The sequence below is a fragment of the Leuciscus leuciscus genome, assembly GCF_965113295.1.
Source record: "Leuciscus leuciscus genome assembly, chromosome: 22".
NCBI lineage: Eukaryota > Metazoa > Chordata > Actinopteri > Cypriniformes > Leuciscidae > Leuciscus > Leuciscus leuciscus.
Genome location: NC_138746.1, coordinates 1,415,087 through 1,431,206, shown reverse-complemented (window position 1 = coordinate 1,431,206; position 16,120 = coordinate 1,415,087). Strand labels below are relative to the sequence as shown.

The window sequence follows — 16,120 nt, the reverse complement described above, 5'->3', positions numbered from 1 at the left end:
AAAAAAATTAAAATAATAATAATAATAAATTAAAACAAAGATGTCGGACGATTTTGAAGTTGGAGGAGAAAATGAGATGAAATTTTTCGCCATTCCCTCCTTTTTGAACCGGAGTACACAGACAAATAACTTAGATAGATGACGTGACGCGTGACCTTTCCAACGTGATGACGCAATACGTGCCGCATCTCAGAGATGGTACACGACGAGCATTTGTGGTTAAAAAGTTTATAATTAAAAACAATTTTGGGGGGAAAATGGTCGATTGTTTCGCTAGATAAGACCCTTATTTCTGGACTGGGATCGTGTCGAGACTTTGAAGCTGCATTGAGACGGACATTTGAACCTTCTGTGAACACTGGTATAGTTGGTTGCCATTGAAGTCCATTCTGTGTAGAAAAATCCTGGAATGTTTTCCTCAAAAACCTTAATTTCTTTTCGACTGAAGAAAGAAAGACATGGACATCTTGGATAAATTATCAGCAAAACTTTTTCTGAAAGGGAACTAATCCTTTAAGATCACAGACAACCTCCGCAATTATTACACATAACTAGAGGTCACCAGGTAATACTCATCCTGTGCGGATAGGGCTTTAAACTGCCTGAAACTAGAGGAATTAAACGCCCTCCGTCTCCGTGAAGCAGTGGATGTGGAGCTGACGCTGCAGACGGTTTGAGCTCATCTGAACTCCAGCTCAATGTCAGGAGTAGCGAGAGGATAAAGCGGAGAGGTCAGGGTTTGGCTGGATGTCATGCACTAGTTGCAAAGTCTAAAGTAGGTCATTTAAAAATAGCACTGGTTTCTATTTCTGCATCACACAATCTGCACAGACCGGCGTCGTCAACACTCACGCATTCGCCATCAGACTCACGTTCTCGGGTCAGAAACAAAACAATGCAAAATGTGCTTGAGAGAATAAGCCAGTTTTACTCATATTATTTATTCTGTAAACATTATGACTTGAAAAAGTCACATGCATATTTCCATTTCATGAAAGCAAGCGAGTTGAAAGATGTTCAAGCATGAAAAAAATGCAACAGAAAAATGAGTGCAATAATTTAGACAAAAAAATTTCAATTAATCAAATCAGGGTTCGTACAGATGCTGTAATATGAAATTCCAGGACTTTCAAGGACTTTTCAAGCTTTTTTGGTTTTCAAGTAGATCTCACTTATCAAACAATATCTTTATTATCTTTCAAATTCAAAAAATGTGAAATAGATAAATAAAAACAATCCAATAAAACAAAAGATATTTATGAGCAATATAACACTCAAAGCCATGCAAAATGGCTCTATATCTATTTTTGTGAAAAGATTGTTTAAAATTAATTTAATAAATTAAAATGAAACGCTAATTTCACATTTATTGCCTTTCAATAATTCAAGCGCTTTTCAATTACCTTTTCATAAATATGTCTATTTTCAAGGATTTTCCAGAGCTTACATTTCATAAAAGTCAAATTCAAGCACTTTAAGCACCTTGAACAAACCCTGTCAAATATTTGAAAATGAATGTCACCAAAATCTCAGGAAACCAAAGCCGGCAACCCTGATTTACAGTAATATGTGACACGCTCTGATTGACAGATGAATTACTCACTGGAGTCACACATTTATTGCATGAGGTGTTGTGCATTCGCACCGCTGGCTGACGCTTTCATGAACCGTAAACGTGTTTATATTTAGAGCTCAGGTTCAGATTTGTGTGCATGGGCTTTTAGTGCACTGTCATTCTTCATTGGGGTCACAGCCGTATACAAACACTGCATGCTGGGATATTTTTAACAGGAGACGTGCTCTCTGTCAGAGTGCTTCTCTCCTCAGCCTTTGCCTGTTTTCGCTTTTACAGAAAGAACAGACCTTGGATGAAAAAAAGTGCTTTAAAATGTTGAAGGGTCCATTGCAAAACCTAGAGCTGCAACATATGGAGCGTCCTTTTAATGTGTGACACATGAAGAGCCCTGGAGACTGATGTTATGATGCTAAACTATTGCACATACTTTTTTTGTATTTTAAGTCAAGTTTTTAATGTTGTTTATGTGTCTATGTGGTGTTTTTAATGTGCTTTAAGACAAACCCTGTGTAAGTTCATAAGTCGACAGCATTGCTGAGTATTTCCTCCTTAAAACTGCAGTGAACCAAAGACAGTCTCAAACACACGCTTTGAAATCGCTGGTGTTTCTGACGTCACAAACTACCTTGTAACCAATCAGATCAACGTGTGATCGTCAACCAGTGGATCTCTGAGCTGAGTGAGTGAGTGGAGGCGGGGCTCATTTGCATATTCATAGAACCATGTATACTAAATGAGGCAAGGGTGTCGAGTTACATTCAAGATATTTTAAGGCATGAAGACATTAACAAAATGTGTAATTTTGGTGATCAAAGTTGAGTTTTAAAGGGGTCATCGGATGCAAAATGTACTTTTATATGGTGTTTGCGTATAAATGTCGTGTTGTGATTATTATGCGTTTATTATGGGCCTCTTTAAAGTCCCTGTAATGGGATGATCATTCACCAGTAACAGCGGATTATCAGTGAATTCCAGTTGTCTCCGACGAAAGTTTATAAAACTATCCTGTGTAAAATGATCACTACAGAGGCGGGTGTTGGTGGTGATCCTCAGCTCTCCATCAAGGTGGCTCTTCACAAAAGTAATCCACCTTTTGTTGATATGATCGTTGTTCGTGAAATTTAAATAAGGACACCGATCTGTTTTGTAGTGATCCCATCCAGGTAATACGCATTTCCGTGACGAAGGCATAGCTAGCAAGCAAATAGGCTGTAGTAAATAATACTGACTGTAACTCGCGATTGAGCGGCGAACTGATAGGGGAGGGGACAGCGTCAGGGGCTCCAGTGCGTCATTAAGTAGGGGCGTGTCCAGGAGCTCAGGGGCTTCAGTGCGTCATTAAGTAGGGGCGTGTCCAGGAGCTCAGGGGCTTCAGTGCGTCATTAAGTAAGGGCGTGTCCAGGAGCTCAGGGGCTTCAGTGCGTCATCGAGGCCCCGTTTTAGCCCCGCCCAAAAAATCCGAAACACAGCAATGGTGAAAAACTGTTTAACAGTCTAACTCCACAATTCAGTACTTCACAGTTCACAGTCTTTGTAATATGTTTTAGCAATACATTTCTAACATTTATAATGTGTTTAGAATTTTTTTTTTTTGAATTGCCTTTACAGGGACTTTAAGAGAGAAGGGCTGGACGGAGTCAAGGAATGACAGGGAAGACCGGAGGGGAGAAAGTTCGGTCAATAAATGAAGGCACAGGCAGAGTCCTGCACGGGTCCAATTTTTTAAATCCGCACCCGCCCGTACCCGCAGTGCTTAAAACCGAATCCGACCCGTTTTCCGACAGCAGCACTAATTCAAATCCGCACCCGACCCGACCCGCTTAAAATAGAACCGACACCCGACCCGCACCCGAAATAAAATCAGTTTAGACTATCACATTATAGACACACTTACAAAAATGTTTATTGCCCGGTCATACAGAAGTTATTACACGACCATTAACACAAGGACAACTTCAGCCGAATCTGTCAAACGGCCGGTACATGAAGAACATAGCCAACGTTACCACAAAACTCGAGTAGCCTAATAACAGACGCGGCTACAACACTATTTTCTGCCACGCAATTTTGTCTAGCTTACATCTGACAATTTTGGGTTCAAACACGCCCTGCCAGCACACAACACATATTTAACAGTGTTAAATGTGAAAAATACTGTTCGATAGAACTGCTTACTGCGTGCTTCCTCGGCGATGAATCCACATTTGCGGCTATCCAACACGAAAATGCATGCAGGAAATCCTTTCACAATATTGTTTTCTTCAGATATCTCCAAATTTCTCCCACACAATGGACTTGACTTTTGATGACGTATTGTCGACAACTTACAATCTTCTAGTCCTAGCTATTCTTTTCTCCAACTCTTCAGCATCCATCTCGCCGACTGCAAGCAGATCGCGCGCGCGGTTATGACGTTTTTTTTTTTCAAAGTGAAAGTAGGTATAGAGACAGACTCCTCCTGAGAGGGCGTGGGCACAAATAAACTGATGTGGATTTTAAATTATTTTATCAACTTGAAATACAGGCATATTTTTGTAAGTGTGTTCCTAAAAATATGCATATTTTTAGGTTTGCACGTGATTGTTTTAAACCCGTGTTTCCTCCGTGTCCGACCCGACCCGCACCCGTATCCGACACAGTTGGATATTTCTCACCCGTTTGAGCAAAATTTGCGGGTCACCCGTCACCCGAACCCGTGCAGGTCTCTAGGCACAGGTACCATGCCTGAACACCAATCGATCGGCTCCTCAACCTGTTATGACTCCCAGCTGCTCATGCGCTCTGGACACAACCACCATACACTGGAAAAAAAACATTCACTCCTTTTTTTTTATCCTCAAAAAGCCTAAACACTCTCAATAATCAAGCCGTTTGAATTTTCAGATGTCATATTGCTAATGCTCCGCCCACGACCGGACTATCCCGTATTAGCATATTTCCCGTATTAGCATATTTCCCGTATTAGCATATTTCCTGAATTAGCATATTTCTGCCCTCAGAAGTTGCTCATTATCATTTAAAGAGACATGCACTGAAACGGGTCACTGTGAACACAGCTGTTTTTGAGGAGGTAAAAGGGTGTTTTACACAATCATAATTTTAACCAAAGTATGTTACAAACTTTACATGAAGGCCCTAAAGAACCAAACCAACTTGTGGAAAATGGGCATCCGATGACTCCTTTAAGAGACAAAATGATTGGCAACAAGGAGGACTTTAATGAAACCAACACTACTGTAAAAAAGTTATTTTTTGCGTGTGTTCAAATTTTTCCATTTCAAATAAATGCTGTTCTTTTGAACTTTCTACTCATCAAAGAATCCTGAAAAATAAAATGCATCACAGTTTCCACAAAAATACGAACTTTTTAACATTTTTAACACTTTTTAATATTCATAAATGTTTCTTGAGCATCAAATCATCATATTAGAGTGATTTGTGAAGGATCATGTGACACTGAAGACTGGAGTAATGATGCTGAAAATTCAGCTTTGATCACAGGAATAAATTACACTTTACTGTATATTCACATAGGAATAATTTTCGCTGTATTTTTGATCATATAAATGCAGCTTTGGGGAGAAGAAGAGCCTTGTATTCAAAAACATACAATATATTATCAAGTTATCGTCAGTTGTTGTTTCACACACATTACATCTGTGTAGATGCTATCTGGGTTTTGTAACAGTGTGTGTGTGTGTGTGTGTGTGTGTGTTCATGTGTGCATTTGTTTGTGATTTACACAACATGAGTAAGTGCTGATAAACTACAACATCAGTTTGCCTTCTTCTATAAATATTTAATTTGTCCGTCTGGTTTCACTTCTAAAATACTCATGCTGAGCTTCTTCTCCATGAATTACTAGATCATTCCAGACGAAAGAATAAACACACGTCCATTAAGCTTCTTCAAACCCAAACATCTCTGACTAAATCTCTCGGACTGGACCGTGATGTCCACCGCCTCCAGCACTGAATATCATCACAGGAATATTCCTGTTCATATGTGCATGAAAGACCCGAATCTGAATATTTAATGACCTACTGTATAAGACCCGCCCATTTAGACTCTGACCAATCACAGTGCATGTTGTTTTTGTATGTTTATGAGCAGAAAAATCTCAATTATATTAAACATCTGCAAATGGTTATTGATATCAGCAGAATATGTTTAAAAATAGATCAGACTAAATAATTTCATTTACATAACTATTCGCTTTACTGTAGCAGAAAAAGTGCCAGAGTTCAAAGGTCAAACCTGGCAGAGGTCAACAAAAGGTCTCCAAGCAATGGAAGTGAAGGACACCTTTAAGCTCTGAGGAAGACAAAAAAAAAATATATATATTTATGTGTTACAACATTCACCCATAATTCTTCTGAATTCATTTGAGCAACATGCAGACTTTAATAATGTTACATTATATATTAATCTTGTTAAAATAAAGATTCTTACAGTATAGAAAAACACACAAATAGTATATAAAATGGTCAAAAAGTGCAATTTCTAAACTTTTTGTAACTGGTTAACAGAACATATAAATGCATTTGTGTGAGTTGTGTTTTAACTTTTTACTAATGGTGAATTTTCGCAAATCCTAAATGCCAAATTTCTCAAAATTTTACATGATTTTACTACATGAATTTAATTCGCTTTGGTACTATTTTCACAAGTAAGGTGTACATTTTCAAAACTCTTAGTACAAAAATCCAAACCTTGATCACACTTGTAACACAGCTAGTCATTCTTTCAAAACCTGATCTCATGCTTTCAGTCAGTTGCACATGTTTTCAGTCCACATAATCACTGTTTCAAACACAAGATTATTGTAATATGTAATGAGAACATTTGGTTTAATCACAGAAACACAACAGTATGATCTTCTTTCAGTTTAGTACTTTTAACAATCAGTTCATTCAACAGCAAACAATGCAAGAGACATGTTTCAAATCACAGTTGTTGCTGAATTAATTACAGTAATACAGGCTATGCCACATTAGAAAATACACCTGCATAACCTAACTTATGTACTTGAATCCATAATGTTTGTAATAGTATCTATCCAGTGTCAAAAGCTGTGATGAAGCACAGCCATGAGGTTCTGTGATAGAACAGAGTTTGCTGGCAATGAATACAGTAAATGATTTTGACTATTTGACTGAATATACAGTAGTGGACCTTTACAGATGAAAGGTGAGGTACAGTAATGTTTACAGTATTGCATACATACTGTAATGTAAAATGCTGTATTTGATGCCGTCTGTCTCCCTTCTACTGATGCATCTCTGATCAATCTGATGTTTTACAGTCATTGACTGTTTCCTCTTATACTCTATTCTGCTTTACAGTAATTGCACAAATGGCTAATTTCTCTGTATCTCTCTCTCTCTCTCTCTCTCTCTCTCTCTCTCTCTCTCTCTCTCTCTCTCACACACACACACACACAGACACACACACACACACGCCTGTCCTTTGAACATCGTGGTGGTTATTATCCATAAATCACTTGTGTAAAAATAATTCATTACATTTGGTTATCCATATCAGAAATTGCAAACAAGTTCTATAGAAACTGTGTATTGAATCAATATCTATAGAAATCTATAGGTGTCCCAAATATGATTCATGGATTAACCATTAAGATCAGTTGGATTAAATCATAGACACATGTATTAAACTGAACAAGAAGAGATGCAAATCAAAAGTTTGATAGTAAGAGCTTTATGAAAGGCAGTGACTGTGAATGAAACATTTATGTAGACGAAACACTTATGTTGTGTTGTGAAAAGGATACTTTGTGATTTTGAGTATTGTACTTACACAATTGAAAACATGAAATGTTTGAAAAAAGTGCACTTTTGATGATCTGTTGTGATATTAGCACTAAGAGTTTTGAAAATGTACACCTAACTTGTGAAAATAGTACCAAAGCGAATAAAAAAAACTGTAAATTAATTTTATAAGTAAATGCTTCCTAAAGAGTACAAAGTTCAGTACAAAAAATATTATAATAATAATAATCATCATAAATATCAATGCTTGGGTCTCTGAATCCCAAAAATCTTCCAATAAATTCACGAGATTCGCCTCTAAATGACACTTAAAAACATTGAATGGTCACTTTTACAGGTCAAGCTGGAATAAGCTGCGATTCGTGCAGAACTATGGTGTGTGTGTGTGTGTGTGTGTGTGTGTGTGTGTGTGTGTGTGTGTGTGTGTGTGTGTGTGTGTGTGTGACTCAGACAGATGAAGGATTCGTGAAGCAGGAGTATCTGTGTTCTCATGCGCTCAGCTCTAATTGGAGAGGTTTTTAAAGCGCTTCTAGGCACAAAACCCCATTATCATCTTCATCATCATCATCATCATCACTCACACTTCTTCAGCGCTCCGGCTCCGGAAAACATCTTCTCCTCTGGGATATTCATGCAAGGCTTGAACAAACCGACCAGCTCTCGGATGAATCTTTCAATTGAAGCAAAACAATTTGGGAAAATCTGAAAAAAAGACGAAGAGAATTAATGAAATTCATCATCGAATGAGAAACGACAGAACAATATAAAACTACATAATATACAAATATCTAGATATACTTAAAATCAAGATACATTTACTGGAGAAGAAGCGAAATGACTGAAGACATTAATAATAACACTACTAGCAATAATTAGTATTATTAGATTTGTAATAATAATAATAAACACAACAATAAAAGTAATACTAATAATACTACTACAACTACTACTAATTATTACTTTTAATATATTTTAATAATAATAATAATCATAACAACAATACTACTAATACTACAAATAACAACACTACTATAGTAATGAAACTTAGTATTATCAGATATTTAATAATAATAATAATAATAACAACAACAACGACGACGTAATTCTAACAATGATACGACTACTAATTATTATTAGTTATTTAATAATAATAGTAACAACAACAATTACAATACCAATACTACAAATAATAATAATCACACAAATGCTTCACTGTGGATGAGTTGTAATAATAAACATTATTATTATTATGATCATTAATGCATCCGCAGTGTGTGTGTTCAGCAGAGATGTGGATGTTATTACAGCACTTCATACAGCTGGATTCTCATTATGATCTATGAAACTACATGTACAGGTTTGAAGAGGATCTGAACAACAATCATTTACACAAAGTCCTTCAGGATCCACACACACACACACACACACACACACCCGGCCCCACAGTGAGAACAACCTGCGGCTCACGGTTTAATCCACACACACACGTGTCAAATACCTCAAACACAGAGTTTGGGAATGTAAGCAGCTTAAAGATGTTTTCAGTGGCGTTTCTCATGGTGTGAGAGACTGCAGTGTGTGTGTGTGTGTGTGTGTGTGTGTGTGTGTGTGTGTGTGTGTGTGTACAGTCATGTTTCATAATCTCATTAAACTGAAGCCTGAGGAATCATGATGTTGATCGTGAGTGGACGGCGCCCCCTGCTGGACACACACGGGAATGATCTGCATTAGTGAGGGATAATGTACATCCAGTCGGTGGTTCCACACACACACACACACACACACACACACACACACACACACACACACACACACACACACATACACACACACACACACACACACACACACACACACACACACACACACACACACACACACACACACACACACACACACACACACACACACACACACACACACACACACACACACACACACACACACACACACACACACACACACACACACACACACACACACACACACACACAGGGGTGAACTGAAGGGTTTTTTTCGGAGATCACACACACTTTTTCAAACTTTCTGGTCAGGCTTTCTCAAGCCAACTTCAAAGTTTGTCTTAAACTCTTTTTTTATTTAGTTTATACAGAACTAATATTATATTTTTACAACTTCGTCTCCTGAGCAATAATTAAGAGCAACCAAATATGAGACCGAACGTCACATTTCCACAAACGCCGTAAACCAGATCAAACTCAGCAACAGATTCATAATTAAAATCCAGTGGAGGAATAATCCCTCAGGTGATGTTTGTCTATAATCTGATGTTACGACATCAATACGCATAATATCAACAGTTTTATGCTCATTATCAGGATCGTTATTCAGTCTCGTTAGTGTTTAATTAGGTGTAATGAGTGATGCTGCAGTCGTGTACGTCTCATTAAACTATATTGATCCTCCATGATCTGAGGAGAAACATAAATGAACAAATCAAAACGGCAAAAAACACAATAACAAGGTCTAATTACATAATGCATTAACTAACAAAGCAATATTTATTTACGGCATTTATTAACCTTTGTTTAGTGACTTATACAACTTTGATTTTAGGGTTAGGGTTACTAAATGTATTAGTAAATGTTGAGACTAAGATTAATAAATGCTGTAAAATGTTCCGTTCATGCGAACTAATGTAGTTAACTAATATTAACAAATGAAAACTCATTGTAAAGTGTTGCTTGTTTAACTATCAAAACACAGACTTCCTGTTTTAAACACAAAGCTAAATAAAATGAAAAACTCACCTAAACCTTATTAAAGAATAAAATAGAATAGAAAGGACATTTCTCTCTTAATAATTTTTAGCAAGTTATTTAAATGTTGTGCTGTATTTCAATATTACTTTATGCATTACAAAGCTCATAGTCCACTAATGTAAAGATACTGCCTTAAATTTGTTTTTAAATAATTATTTGTCAATATATAACAATTATTTGCTGTTGCTGATTGTTTGTTTGGTTACTTCTCTATTCTGCCATGATTTTGACTGCTATTAATACTTAATATCTCATTTCAAGATGACAAAAAAAGACAACACTTTGAATTCAAGCATCAAACCACAACCATCCAATCATCCAATCAATTCCTCACAGACACAATCAAGCCCCGCCCACATTTGTTCTTGTTCCTGAAGCGTTTCAGTCGATATATACGACACAATAGAGGAGAAAAAACGAATGAAACTGCCAACTTTAAAGGGGTGGTATAATGCGCTTTTCACAAGATGTAAAATAAGTCTCTGATGTCCCCAGAGTGTGTGTGTGAAGTTTTAGCTCTAAATACCCCACAGATATTCTTATATAGCATGTTAAAGTTGTCACTTTTTGAGGGTGAGCAAATTGTTTTTGTGCGTGTCGCTTTAAATGCAAATGAGCTGCTGCTCCTGGCACAGGGGGCGGAGCTTCAACAGCTTGTGTACTTTTACCTCACACACACATGCACTGAAAATTTCAAAAACGTTTAGCCTATTATGTTCAAACCGGAGTCAGACAATGATGGAGAGACAAGAAGAAGAGACAACATGTAGAAGCAACAGGACATTTCTGAACTTAAAAAAAATGTTTTTTAATGATGAATGATGAGTTGATGATGAATGATGAGTTGATGAATTTATGTAGTTTATGTGTAATTATCTTCTAGTCATTGATTAGCATATTCTGTCTTGATAATCTATACATCACATTCCCCGGGGCGGGGTTTATGTAAATTCTAAGGTTGGTGATGTCACTAACCCGAGAGGAATGTGGTGTAGTCTCTACCAGCCGTTTGTTGTGATTCCTGTAAAAGCAAATATCTCCCTTTGCTCTGAACTTTGAGTGTCGTAACTTTGCAGATGTTGTTTATGATCAAACAGCAACATTACACACTAACTACAGTTAGAAAAGTCAAATCATAATCAACCAGCCCTTTAAACGTTGATGATATTAAGGCGCAAATACTCAGATCGACTTACCAAATACGTTGTTTCAGGAGTTTGTGAAAGAGCCTTCCAGCAGATCCGGTCACTCAATCATGCAAAGTACAGCTTCTACTTGAGGAAAGAAATATTTCAATTCATACAGTGATAATATGGTTTATTGTAATGTAGTTTCTGTTCAAATCAAGCATTATTTTTCATTAATGCCTAATGCATGTGCACTTTTTACATTTGAGTAAAATAAACTTAATTTACTGTGTTTATCCATGCAATTGAATTGACACAATTACAAAAGTTACCTCAACTCTTGGAAGCAAGTAGGCAGGCAAGGCAAGTTTATTTATACAGCACATTTCATACACTATGGCAATTCAAAGTGCTTTACATAGAAAGGAATAAAAATAATTGCAAAATAAAAGCAAGGAAAATTAAAACAGTTATTCAAAATGCTTCACAGACAAAGGAATTAAAATATCCCACTATGGCAATTCAAAGTGTTTTGCATAGAAAATAAGCGCAAAATAAAAGCAAGAGAAATTAAAAGAGTTATGAAAGGAATTAAAACAGATAAATGATAAAAACTCAAAAAAAGAAATGAGATTTTATACAGTGTGTGATCTGAAACTCTCAGTTGTAAAATGCCTTTGATAATGGCTTCTAACTTTCTTTTTTGAACAAACATTCAAACAATTTGTCAGTGTCTTATGTATATTTATACAAAGCACTTCTGTTCTGTTTTCTCAACCATCTGGCGTTTTGCTAGTAAACACTCATTAAAATATAATGATGACGAGCTAATTATAGCGCCGTCATGCTAATATCCTCTTCAGCGTTTACAGTGTTTTGTAATGTTGAACTTCCGTCTATTGATTCGCAGCAGGAAAAAAATATCACTCGTGAATTCTTGTTTGTCTTTTTTATTTGAATTATTATTTGTAATGTCATTATTAAGTAAACATCAAGTAAACATGCAGTATTTACAGTCGCTCTTCAACCCTATCTATATGCCAATGTTGCATTATACACACATATTAACATCAGGGCTTCAGAAATCAGCATCCTCAAACACGCAAATTCACTGCGACATCATTATGATCGATAAAGTGATGATTATGATATAAATGATGTGAAAATAAGTGAAGACGTGGACAGCCTTGCAACTGAATACGGGTCAGTTTGCAGGTTATAATGTGAATAGAAGAGCTAAACAACAGGTTATTGTCGTCTGTTATGAACTCTTTGGCTTACTTGTTTGGCACTATTTGCTGGAACAGAGATGAATTATTATTAGACATGCATGAAGATTTCACATGGATTGTGTTAAGCTGCTTATTATCGGTGCAAATATAATCTCACCTCGTAATGATGCTAATAAAATCAAAATGAAGTTTGTGAAAATGTCCTACAACAGGAGTCACTGAAGAAAAATATTTTCTGTGAATTTGGAATATGCATCAGTGTTATAATTCGTTTTTTATTTTAATATTTTAGTAATTTTGTTGTGCTTTTTTTATGTCTATATAGTTTTTTTTTGTTACACTTTATAATAAGGTTCATTCGTTAACATTAATGTATTTACTAACATGAACTAAGAGCAATACATTTGTTACAGTATTTATTAATCTTTGTTAATGTTAGTCAATAATAATCCAGCTGTTCGTTGTTTGTTCATGTTAGTTCACAGTGCATTAACTAATGTTAACAAATACAACCTTTGATTTTAATGACGTATTAGTAAATGTTGAAATTAATATTAACTAAGATTAATAAATGCTGTAAAAGTATTGTTCATTCTTGGTTCAAGTTAACTAGTTAACTAATGTTAACTAATGAACCATATTGTAAAGTACATTACGTAAATCATATTGCCTTGCCAACTATAGCTGAAAGTTAGTTTTTTTATTTTTTGTTTTATTTCAGTTAACATTTATTAATAAATACTGAAAACCTTTTATGGTTTTAACTATAACCCAGATATGCATAATCAACTTATTGCATTAATTCTCAACCAATGAATCAACACAAAAAAAGTCCCATAAATATGTCAATAATAATATATTACACCGTGTCCTAACTACACACACGCGCCACCGCACGATAAAAGCCTCTTCTCCATGTTAATGGGAGTGTGTGTCCTAACCAGCCGTGACGGCGACACGCCACAATTCTGTTTTAGAAACGGTTTCTATTTTTCTGCGACGGAGCGCTGGAGCAACAAACACAAAGTGTGGCGATGATAATCTCAGGTGCTGTTTATGTGCTTTATTTAATGTTAAAAGCGTGTCATGTGACTCTGAATATCATTTAGTGCTCCAGCTTTGTGGCTGTAAAAGCAACAATGGATAATTCACCTCAGATCTTGAAATTAAACAAATGGAAATAAAAACGTTCAAACTGTGAACAAACAAGTGTATTCTTTGACAGAGATTGTTTTAGTAACTCAACCTATGTATTTTTTAATAATGTTTAAATGGTGTAATATTTGTGAATTTGATTATGTACTTATCTATTTTCTTGCGAGTGCCGTCAAGATTACGCGCTGGTGCCGCGAGACTCCACCCACACGCTGTTCTGATTGGCTGACTCCACCCACACACTGTTCTGATTGGCTGACTCCGCCCACACGCTGTTCTGATTGGCTGTGGGTTTTGATTGATTTCGACGCATCTCGCAGTCGCGTCGCGTCTAGTGTGGACAGACTAATTATTTGTCTGGAATCTCATCGCATCGCGTCTGTTTAGGACACGGTGTTACACGTAAAATCACCCTAGAGTGGTACAGAAACATGCATTAAATAGAAAATCAAGCACTTTGTATAGTTTGAAACTCAACGGAAGGCATTCGGCGTGAAATGAAGGATCCGACTGCATGCCAGCGGCAAACGCCCAAAACATCTAAAGGAAGCCATAACTTACAAAAACAGCAGATCCAAACAGTTTTCAAAAACCTAAACGAGGTCCAGAGAAGAAAATGTATTCATTCATCTGACCATTATGACATCAAATGCTAATAAAAAGTCAAAAGGTGAGCATTCACAGCTTAGAAAAGAGTCCCGGATCCGGTCCGGTAGTGTGGCTTGTTTGCACTGCTGTGCTTATTTTACCTTCAGTTATTGAGCAAAATCAAGCATCCATTACATAAAATACATCAGTTTAGATAATCATAACCCGAAGTGTTTAGTCCAGTGCGTAACGAGAGCTTTAATGTCCCAAAGATATTAAATGCATTCCAGATATTTTAGCATCAGTCGCCACATGTAGTGCCTCGGGTGATTACGGCTTGGTCTGGTCCACAAACACCTCTGGTTCAAAGCATGAATCATTAAAGCGAGTCGAATAAAGAGTTTACACGGCCCCTGCGATCCATCGATCCTGTAATGTGCAAGAAAGCGGCCGAGACCCGAGGATTTATGGAAGCAATAAACAGAACTGGCTTCAACACTGCCGTAACTCACACTCCAGACCCACAGACACACCGCTCAGAGAGAGAGGAGGTTTACATGTGGAGGAGATGAACACGAGTGAAAGAGAGACGACTGTGATGGACTAGAGGAGAGCAGCTGATCCGCTTAAAGAGAAAGTTCAACGATTCTGTCATCATTTACTGACCCTCGTGCCTCGACTGGCTCTCAAACCTCATTCATGCTTGTGTTTAATGCACATATTAGACGTGTTGAGCCGGGCTGAAAATAACAAAAATGTGTTATGAAAATGATATCTCTGAACATCCAGTTTTTTAAATGTTTAAATGTTCTCACTCACTCACTCACTCACTCACTCACTCACTCACTCACTCACTCACTCACACTCACTCACTCACTCACACTCTCACACTCACTCACTCACTCACTCTCTCACACTCACTCACTCACTCACTCACTCTCACTCACTCACTCTCACACACTCACTCTCACACACTCACACTCTCTCACTCACTCACTCACTCACTCACTCACTCACTCACTCACTCACTCACTCACTCACTCACACTCTCTCACACACTCACTCACTCACTCACTCACTCACTCACTCACTCACTCACTCACTCACTCACTCACTCACTCACTCACTCACTCACTCACACTCACTCACACTCTCTCACACTCTCTCACACACTCACTCACTCACTCACTCACTCACTCACTCACTCACTCACTCACTCACTCACTCACTCACTCAGGGGCGTAATTTGTGGGGGGGTTGGGGGGGAGATAACCCCCCCCAATATTTAAATCTATGCATTACAACCCTCCCAATATTTATACCATGATCACATGAAAAATATGCAGAATACTAATAAATGTTTAAATGTTCTTTTTTCTTGGTCATACGAACATTAAGTGAACATTCCATTTTATTCCTTAAACATCATTGGAATGTTACATTTGAATGTTCGCTGAATATTCCAAAATATGCAGCAACTCTCTCACTCACTCACTCACTCACTCACTCACTCACTCACTCACTCACTCACTCACTCACTCACTCACTCACTCACTCACTCACTCACTCACTCACACTCACACACTCTCTCACTCACTCACTCTCACTCACTCACTCACTCACTCACTCACTCACTCACTCACTCACTCACTCACTCACTCACTCACTCACTCAGGGGCGTAATTTGTGGGGGGGTTGGGGGGGAGATAACCCCCCCCAATATTTAAATCTATGCATTACAACCCTCCCAATATTTATACCATGATCACATGAAAAATATGCAGAATAATTTTTCAACCCCCACAATGTTCAAACCAAATCTACGCCCTTGCACTCACTCCTCACTCACTCACACTCACTCACTCACACT

At 37.3% G+C, this 16,120-nt stretch overlaps 1 long non-coding RNA gene across 1 annotated transcript in view; it reads right to left on the bottom strand.

Annotated features, from left to right (window-relative positions):
* Window positions 1-16,120, bottom strand: part of LOC309486292 — a 431,359-nt gene that overhangs the window by 327,331 nt on the left and 87,908 nt on the right. The gene's annotated exons all lie outside the window — the stretch shown is intronic.